Source organism: Aegilops tauschii, chromosome 1 (assembly GCF_002575655.3).
Source record: "Aegilops tauschii subsp. strangulata cultivar AL8/78 chromosome 1, Aet v6.0, whole genome shotgun sequence".
Taxonomy (NCBI): Eukaryota; Viridiplantae; Streptophyta; class Magnoliopsida; order Poales; family Poaceae; genus Aegilops; species Aegilops tauschii.
Genome location: NC_053035.3, coordinates 108,695,054 through 108,704,881, shown reverse-complemented (window position 1 = coordinate 108,704,881; position 9,828 = coordinate 108,695,054).

The window sequence follows — 9,828 nt, the reverse complement described above, 5'->3', positions numbered from 1 at the left end:
AGCCATTAGGCATGTCGCGGTCCTAGTGGGTTGCTCCAAAAAGTTAATCACGTAAATACCATTCTCGACATGCCCAACAAAGGCTACTTTAAGAGTCTTGCTCCACAAGAGGGCCTCGGTATCAATATCAAAGAAAGTGGCAAAGCCCATGAGTGCAAGTTGATGAATGGAAAGTAAGTTGTATGCTAGGGACTCAACAAGCATGACTTTCTCGATCGTGAGATCATGAGAAATGACAACTTTGCCAAGACCCAATACCTTAGAAGATGAGGCATCACCCCACTCGACATTGGTGGGCATAGATGAGACCTTGTGCACGTCCACCACCAAGTCCTTGCTTCCGGTCATATGATTTGTGGCTCCACTATCGAGCAACCATGATCCCCCACCGGAAGCAAACACCTACAAGAGATCAATGCTTGGTTTTAGGTACCCATTTTGTAATGGGTCCTTTGATGTTAGTAACAAGGGTCTTAGGAACCCAAATAGACCATTCAATGTACCCATAAGAAGAACCAACAAATTTGGCATAAACATGCCCATCACTAGTGCGGCATAACACATAAGAAGGATTAAAGTCACCGGCTTTGTCGGAAGGACTGGCATTGCCCTTCTTGACACCACCACCCTTCACATTGTTATTCTTCTCCTTAGAAGCACCCTCTCCCTCCTTCACAAAAGTTTGCTGGAGAGGATAAGGTCATTTGGCCTTGTCATTCTTCTTCTTATTCTTGGACTTGGGAGCAAACCCAATTCCCTCCTTGCCCACAACTTCCTTTTGATTTCTCAAAAGGTCGTTGAGGTTCTTCTCACCTTGTATGCAAGACACAAGGCCTTTCTCAAGTTGCTCCTTCAACTTGGCATTCTCCTCCACAAGGTGCACATGCTCACAACAAGGGTTAGTAGTATTTTCATTATCAATTAAAACAATATGAGGAAAAGTGGCTTTCTCCTTGGTTAGCCTCACTTGCAGTTGATCATGAGACTCTTTGAGGCTAGCATGAGCACTCTTCAAGGCCTTGTGAGCCCTGTCAAGTATATCAAACTCCTCCTTGAGTCTAGCATGGCCAACCCCAGGTTTAGCCTTCTCGAAATTGAGCACACGAGATACAACAAGAGCATGATCAAGATCTTTCTTTAATTTAGCATGATCATTGTTGTGTGAATCCTCAAGAACCAAACGATGATGATGCTCTTCCTTAAGAGCATTAGAGAGATCCGATATCTCATCGGCATAGTCATGCCTATGCCCTTCCATCTTAGAGATGGTTTCTTTGTGAGCCTCGATCATGTCATTGGCTTCACCAACTTGTTCCAAGAGAGCAACGAAGTGCTTCTTGGGTTTACCCTTGAGCTTAATCATAAAAGACTCAAATTCATTTTCTTCCTCCTTCGACCCCTCACTTTCATCAATGCAATCCGTCAAGGAAAGATTAGTAGTGATGGTGGTTTTGATGTTGGGGGTTACCTTGTTGGTGGCTTTGGCCATGAGGCACTTGGTAGTGATGTTCTCGTTGGTTAGTCGAAGAGGGACACCTGTGGAGTTGTTGCAATGGCAACGGAGGCCATGGCAGCCCTCTTCTTCTTCATCATCATCATCCTCATTGTACTCTTCTTGTGCCTCTACCCCCTTGGGAGGAGTCTTCTTGGTGAAGTTGTTCTTGTTGGGGAAGGACTTGGCCTTGTCTTTTTGGATAAGCTTGCCACCATTGTCTTCCTCTTCTCGTACGGGCACTCCGCAACAAAGTGGCTTACATTGCCACAATTATAGCATGTCCTCACGTGTTGCTTGCCCTTGGAGCCACTTGAGTTGTTCTTGTTGAAGTTGGGCCTTGAGTTCTTCTTGCTCCAAAATTGCCGTGAAGCGAGAGCCATGTGCTCATGATAAGCATATTTTGTATCTTCGGGGCAACACTATTCTTCTTCCTCTTCACCCTCTTCTTCCACACTAGCCTTGGCCTTCAAAGCAAGGTTGGGCTTCTTTGCTCGTTGAGAACTCAACACCGCATTACCGGCGGTAGAGGGAGTCCTGGACTAAGGGGTCCTCGGGTGTCCGGCCTGTTATTCATGGCCCGGACTGATGGGCTACGAAGACATGAAGGCCGAAGACTATACCCGTGTCCGGATTGGACTCTACTTGGCGTGGAAGGCAAGCTTGGCGACTGAAGATTCCTTCTTATGTAACCGATTCCATGTAAACCCTAGAGCCCCTCGGTGTCTATATAAACCGAAGGGGATAGTCCGGAAAGGATAGATACATACTCATTACCATATTCACATAGGCTGGACTTCTAGGGTTTAGCCATTACGATCTCGTGGTAGATCAAATCTTGTAATACTCATATTCATCAAGTAGGGTATTACCTCCATAGGGAGGGCCCGAACCTGGGTAAACATCGTGTCCCCCGTCTCCTGTTACCATCGATCCTAGACGCACAGTTTGGGACCCCCTACTCGAGATCCGCCGGTTTTGACACCGACATTGGTGCTTTCATTGAGAGTTCCACTGTGTCGTCGGCAAAAGGCTCGATGGCCCCTTCGATCACCAGTAATGACATTGTCCAGGGAGAAATCTTCCTGCTCGGACAGATCTTCGTATTCGGCGGCTTTGTACTGCGGGCCAACTCGGTTGGCCATCTAGAGCAGATCGACAGCTACGCCCCTGGCCATCAGGTCAGATTCGGAAGCTTGAACTACGTCGTGGATGTCCGTGGAGACTTGATCTTCAAGGGATTTGAGACCATGGCGATCGCTCCCCCTCATCCTGATGAACGTGACTTAAATCTGTCATCGGATCACACCCAGGAGATGGCTCCTGCGGCTGCAACGGCCTTAGAGCCGAAGTAGATCGGGCCATCCGAGGCCGCAGAGTCCGCGGCGTTGGAGCCGCACATGGACCCAACGCCCTGCAATATTCGCTTTAACGGAACTTTGGACTTGTCTCCGGCTATAAGTTCCGGACTGTGTACGCCTGCGGACATCGAGCTAGATTGGTTACCGATCTTCGAGTTCGGCGCCGCTGACGTCTTCCAGCACTCGCCTTTGGGTAACGTGCTAAACTCTCTAAAGAATTTGTCCTTGGAGAAGGACTCACAGCCGAACTATGTCCGGTTCGAGCTAGAGACGGATGATGAGGAATTTTGCTTCCCACCTGCCACCCACTTCAGAGCCACCGTCGATGACTTAACTGACATGCTTGACTATGGCTCCGAAGACATCGACGGTATGGACGACGATGCCGACAAGGAGCAAGGCCAAGACCCGCCATTCACTGGATGTTGGACGGCTACCTCTTCGTACGACGTGTACATGGTTGATACACCTAAAGGATCTGGCGACGACAAAGAAGAGCCAGATGCGAATAAAACCTCCGAGACGCAGTCCAAGCGCCGGTGGCCCAAACGTCGCTCTAAGCCCCGTCGCTCAAAGGATGGCAACATTGGCACCGGAGAAAATAGTACTCCGGGCGACGCCGAAAACAATGAAGACCCTGTCGGGGCTACATCCGAACAGGAACATGACAGCAGGCAAGAGAACCCTGACGAACAGGCCATTGAAGATGACTCGGAGGATGATAGTTACCGTCCACCCTCCGAGGAGGAGACAAGCCTTGGCAATGAAGACTTCATCGTGCCTGAGGATCCTCTCGAGCAGGAGCGCTTTAAGCTTCAGCTCATAGCCACTGCAAGGAGCCTGAAAAAGAAACAACAGCAGCTTCAAGCTGAACAAGACCTGCTCATCGACAGATGGACTGATGTCTTGACCGCCGAGGAATACAGACTCAAGCGCCCAGCCAAGAGCTACCCGAAATGCAGACTGCTACCTCAATTCGATGAGGAGGCGCCGAAGCACATATCTCCCTCGCGTAACGCGGAACGACCACCATGTGGTCGAGACAGGGCGGCCGAACGGCCACCCCGCGGTCGGGATAAAGCGGCAACTCAGGCCGAACAACAGACTGCCCCACCACCCCATCAAAATAGGGACGGAAGAGTCCGGAGTCATACGTACGACCTCCGACAGACCTTGGACAGTAGAGCAGGACACACAAGATCGATCTACGGATCGCGAGGACGTGCCTCGAGGCACGACGACGGCTACCTATTCAGACGTGACAAACCTAACCATGCCCCGGACGAATGCCGCAGACGGACTCCATCATAGCTCCGCCACGATGCGGCCCGATATAGAGGCGCCGCACACCCGCTCTGCTTCACAGACGAAGTACTGGATCATGAATTCCCCGAGGGGTTCAAGCCCGTCAATATCGAATCATACGACGGCACAACCGATCCTGAAGTATGGATCGAGGATTTCATTCTCCATATCCATATGGCTCGAGGAGATGACCTCCACGCCATTAAATACCTCCCACTAAAACTCAAAGGGCCAGCTCGGCACTGGCTCAACAGCCTGCCTGAAAATTCTATCGGCAGCTGGGAGAACTTGGAAGAGGCCTTCCTGGACAACTTCCAAGGAACCTATGTCCGACCACCAGACGCGACGACTTAAGCCACATAGTTCAACAACCTGGAGAATCAGCCAGAAAATTCTGGACTAGGTTCCTAACCAAAAAGAACCAGATCGTTGACTGTCCGGATGCCGAGGCCCTAGCAGCCTTCAAACACAGCATCCGTGACGAATGGCTAGCACGCCACCTTGGCCAAGAAAAGCCGAAGTCAATGGCAGCCCTTACGGCACTCATGACCTGCTTTTGCGCGGGTGAGGACAGGTGGCTGGCTCGTAGCAAAAACACAGCCAGCAAGGCAGGCCCCACCGAGGCCAAGAACAGCACCGGTAAGCTCCGGCGCAATAGACACAAACGCCAAAGCAACGGCGACAACACCGATGACACCACAGTCAATGCCGGATTCAGTGGCTCCAAGTCCGGACGGAAGAAGCCCTACAAAAGAAACAACGAAGGACCTTCCAGCCTGGACCGCATACTCGACCGTCCGTGCCAAATTCACGGCACCCCGGATAAGCAAGCCAATCATACCAACATGGATTGTTGGTTCTTCAAGCAGGTTGGCAAGTTAAATGCCGAAAACAAAGAAAAGGGATCACAAAGTGAGGACGAGGATGAAGAGCCCCAGCAGCCGAACACCGGGGGGCAGAAGAAATTCTCCCCCAACTCAAAACGGTGAACATGATATACGCCACGCACATCCCCAGAAAGGAGCGCAAACGAGCACTCATGGACGTCTACGCGGTAGAGCCAGTCGCCCCAAAGTTCAATCCGTGGTCGTCATTTCCGTTCACCTTCGATCATCGAGATCATCCGACTAGTATCCGCCATGGCGGTTCGGCCGCACTGGTCCTTGACCCAATCATCGACGGATTCCACCTAACACGAGTCCTGATGGATGGTGGAAGCAGCCTCAACCTGCTATACCAGGATACAGTACGGAAGATGGGCATTAATCCCTCACGAATTAAACCAACAAAGACTACCTTTAAAGGAGTCATACCAGGCGTAGAGGCCTGCTGCACGGGCTCAATCACGCTGGAGGTGGTCTTCGGTTCTCCGGACAACTTCTGAAGCGAAGAGTTAATCTTCGATATCGTCCCCTTCCGTAGTGGCTACCACGCACTGCTCGGACGAATTGCGTTTGCTAGATTTAACGCAGTGCCACACTATGCTTATCTCAAGCTCAAGATGCCCGGTCCACGCGGCGTCATAACAGTCAATGGCAATACGGAACGCTCCCTCCGAACAGAGGAGCAAACCGCCGCCCTAGCAGCAGAAGTACAGAGCGGCCTTCTCAAGCAGCATTATAATACAGCTGCCGAGCCCCTGGACAACATCAAGAGGGTCCGGACTACACTGCAACAGGACATCACGGCTCGTCAAGAGCTCGACTAGCAATTCGGCCTCCGTCCCAGCCCCAATGTGGCAGTGGCATTCATACCACGCGTACACAATTACGCACTCAAAATTCCATGGACATCGACGAAGGCACGAGATAACCCAGGGTCTACAGTTCGGCCAGACCGATCTCGGACACACATACTTTTATTTCTTTTTTGTTTCAGGCACCTTTCTCTGCGGGCCTGATCGCAAGTTGTAACATCCCAAATTTCCAATTTGGAATGTTATACATAGATCATTCCTGCATATCATATTTTGCTGCATTTCGTTTCGCGATCCTCGAAATCCTAAGCAACTCAAGGACCCTCGGAGAGAGTTGGGGATTTCCCAGTTTTCATATTTGAGTTTTATCAAATATTCAAACGAGGATTATTGGTTATAACTATTTTTCTCTCCAAAAATATTTCATATTCAAATATATGACAGGAGATAATATGACTTCTCCACAATAAATGAAATATTGGAGGAAAAATATTAAAATCAAATATTTGATTTTATTTGGATTTTATTGCTATTTGATTTCCATTAGAAAAATTGCACGTTTTCAAAATTGCATTTTAGGGCCAAGAAAATGTTCATCTTGGTCTAAATATTTTATTTAGACGGCGAAAATTTGTTTTGATATTTTTAGATTTTTATTTATTTTTCTAGAATTTATTTAAGTTTCGGCGAAATTATATATAAAAAAAATCTTCAGCGCCCGACTGGGCCGAAGCCCAGCCAGCCGGCCCAGCCCAGCCGCGCCGTCCGCCTCATCCCCGACGCGGAGACCGCTGCCGCCCGCGACGCCGAGTCCGGCCAGGACTCCTCTCCCGCGCCGCCTTGCCCCCTCCCCCAAGCTAGCCCCTTCCTTTATATACGCCGCCCCGGACCCCCTCACCTCCACCCGAACCCCGCCTAGCGCCACACCGCCATTGCCGTCGCCGCCCAGCGCTGCGCCGCCGCCTGCCGCCGCTGCCCCGCGCATCCCGCCACTGTAGCCCACCTCACCGGAGCCGCCCCGCCTCGCTGGATCTCGCCGGAGGTATAAGCCGCCGTTGCCGCCGTTCGGTTTTATTTTAAAACCAATACATTTTTTTAGAAAACCCTAGGTTCGTTTTTTTGAATAGATCGGTTTTTTCCCGGTTTAGTTTATTTAGCGGACGTTCATCCGTACGTTCGTTTTAATGAACGGTTTTCGCTCGTTAGTTACAGATAACGAACGTTCGTTCGTTAGCCTGTTCGTCAGTTTTTCCTTTTCTCAGTTTTTCCGCGATTATTTTCGATCGCGATTTCTGATCCGATTTTCGTTTTAGTTTATCTTTTCGCTCGTTTATCGGAATTAGGCGATTCAAGCGCCTAGATCTTCGTCTCGAAACCCTCTTTCTGTTTAATCAACTTGAACAAGATTTTGGTACTGTAAAATTTGACTTTAGATCAGATTAGTAAACCGATCTTGTTTCTTTCGCAGTTTGAGTTTCGTTGCTCCGTTTGATTTGATTATTTTTGCAAACCGGAGTTCTTAAGTTGAACTTTCTGGTTAGATCTTCTTATTTGAGATTTACCCGTGCTTCTTTGCTTGATTGCTTATGTATGCTCTTGTTTGTTTGCGATAGAATTCCCGAAGTGCGAAGCGTGCTGCTACGAGTCCCTAGGTTTTGCGGATCGTCAGCAAGGCAAGTAACACATTGATCATACTCCTTTCATACCCAGTTTTTATGCATTAGTTCCAATCCTCAAACACTGCATGATTAGGATGTGATTTAACTTGTGGGTATTGGGAAGTAGTTGATGAGGTAGAACCTATTGCCCTATTATATTCAAACCCTTGGGAGTTACTTCTACGTATTGCTTATATTGCTATGCTATGCTCGTAGACGTGGTATGGGTGAGTGAATTCATGACAGATGTGAGATTGTTAATTAATGGTTCAACTTAAGGTGGCAACTTTAATACACATCTGGGTGGATTGCTTGTCGGGCACCTGGAGAATCCAGTGTTGTCCTAGGATATCCCGGAGTACCCGTGTGATAATCCTAAGGTCTGCCACCCAGGCTCAAAGGGAACTGAGATATTTTCATGCTAGAAACTTCTGTGTGCGGCCAGAAGCTATTATGGGCTCTAGCATAGTTGAGTAAGTTGTATGAGCTCTTGAAGAGGTGGATTAGCAGGTAGAGGGTTGTAGGTTTGGTATGGTCTGCCCGGAGTAAAGAATTAATGTTTCTGAAAGACTGTGTCTCGGTCATCCGTTTCTCAAACACCCTGTAGTGCGAGAAATCCAACAGAGGAGATCGAGTCTTGTGGGGAAAAGTGCGCAAACATCTGCAGAGTGTATAATCTAATCATGGTTAGCCGTGTCCCCGGTTATGGACAATTTTGAGTATCTAGTACTTGGATTATCATAAGTATCTCATCACTCTAAATTAATATTGTTGGGTTGATAATTACTTTTAATTGGGATTGAGTTGGAGGAACCTTCTCAATGATGTTTCAACCACCATGATAGTTAAAATAAAATTTATTCCTTTGTTGTTGGGAAAAAATGGCTTTTCGCAAAAACTATAACCATAGAGCTTTCCACCAGCCAAATATGCATGTAGTGATAGCATTATTATGTTCTTGCTCTACTGTGTTACATTGCCAGCATATTCCATGTGTTTACCCGTTTTCGGGCTGCAACGTATTATGTTGCAGACTTTTCAGACGAGGAGTAAGGTTCGGGTCGTTGCCGTGCAGCTCAGCTATGCCGTTGGAGTTGATGGACTCACTTTATCTTCCAAGCCTTCCGCTGTTATCGTATTAGATGGCCTCAAGCCATATTTATTGTAATAAGTTCTCTTCTGAGACATTCAATGTAATAAGTGTGTGATTGCTACTTTGTTATAAATCCTTCGAGTACTATGTGTGTCAGCATTATCGATCCAGGGATGACACTGAAGCACAGAGACTTGACCGTTTGAGGTCGGGTCGCTACAAGATGGTATCAGAGCACACGCTGAGTGTAGGACACGACCACTAAGCTAAAGCCATAGGTCATTCTTCTCTACTCATTTATGACTCCTCTCCTATTTTCTACTCTTTAGGATGGCGGATACAAGGATCAAGTTCACTCAACCGGATGAAGACACACCCTTTGGATGTCACTTGAAGGAAGTCACTAGGTACCTGAACATCGGAATACCAAGCTTCACCGGGACCTACAACGCCACTTTACCAGAAGAGGAGCACTGGATGATTCAAGTTCAAGTTCCAGGAAGGACGTTCGCGCCAATCACTGAGCCCACAGAGTTTTCTTTTGATGCTCCAACCTGGAGTCTAGGCAAGAGCATGGTAGCCCACATTACCATGGGACGCATTGGAGAAGTCTATAACAAGGATCTTAAGGATACTATCTATCAGATATGTGGGCGCCGAGATGAGCAATGGGAGATAGTAGCACCAGGAAGGACATATCCATTGCAGCTTTCATCCAGGAGTTAAACCAGCACATTCGACGCCAGGAGAATCAGATGTGCGCAGACATGTTAGAATTGAAGAAGGCGAAGACAAGGATCATCGAGCTGGAAGAAGAACTAAAGTCTACACGCGATGGATATGAGGAGGAAATCGCAACATTATTGGAGAAGAATGACGACCTGATAAAGAAGATTGGAATATTCATGGGAGATCCCGCGCTAGGAGGAGATGACGATGATTCCACTTGCCCGGAGAACTACATCATCATCGACGACACCGACTCCGACCCTAGTGAAGATGACTTTGAAGACGAAGCTGGAGCAGACATTATGGAGTCTTCCACCGATCAAAATTTCTAGATGACCACCAAATAATTAGTAGTATTCCCCCATGTATATAGTAGTAGTTGAGCACTTTCAACGATAGTTCTAGACCGTTTGTATGTCTTGCTTGCTTGATTGAGTGAAATGATTGTGTTTGTCTCATGTGCATATGGGTAGTGCTTTCTCACTAGACCCCCT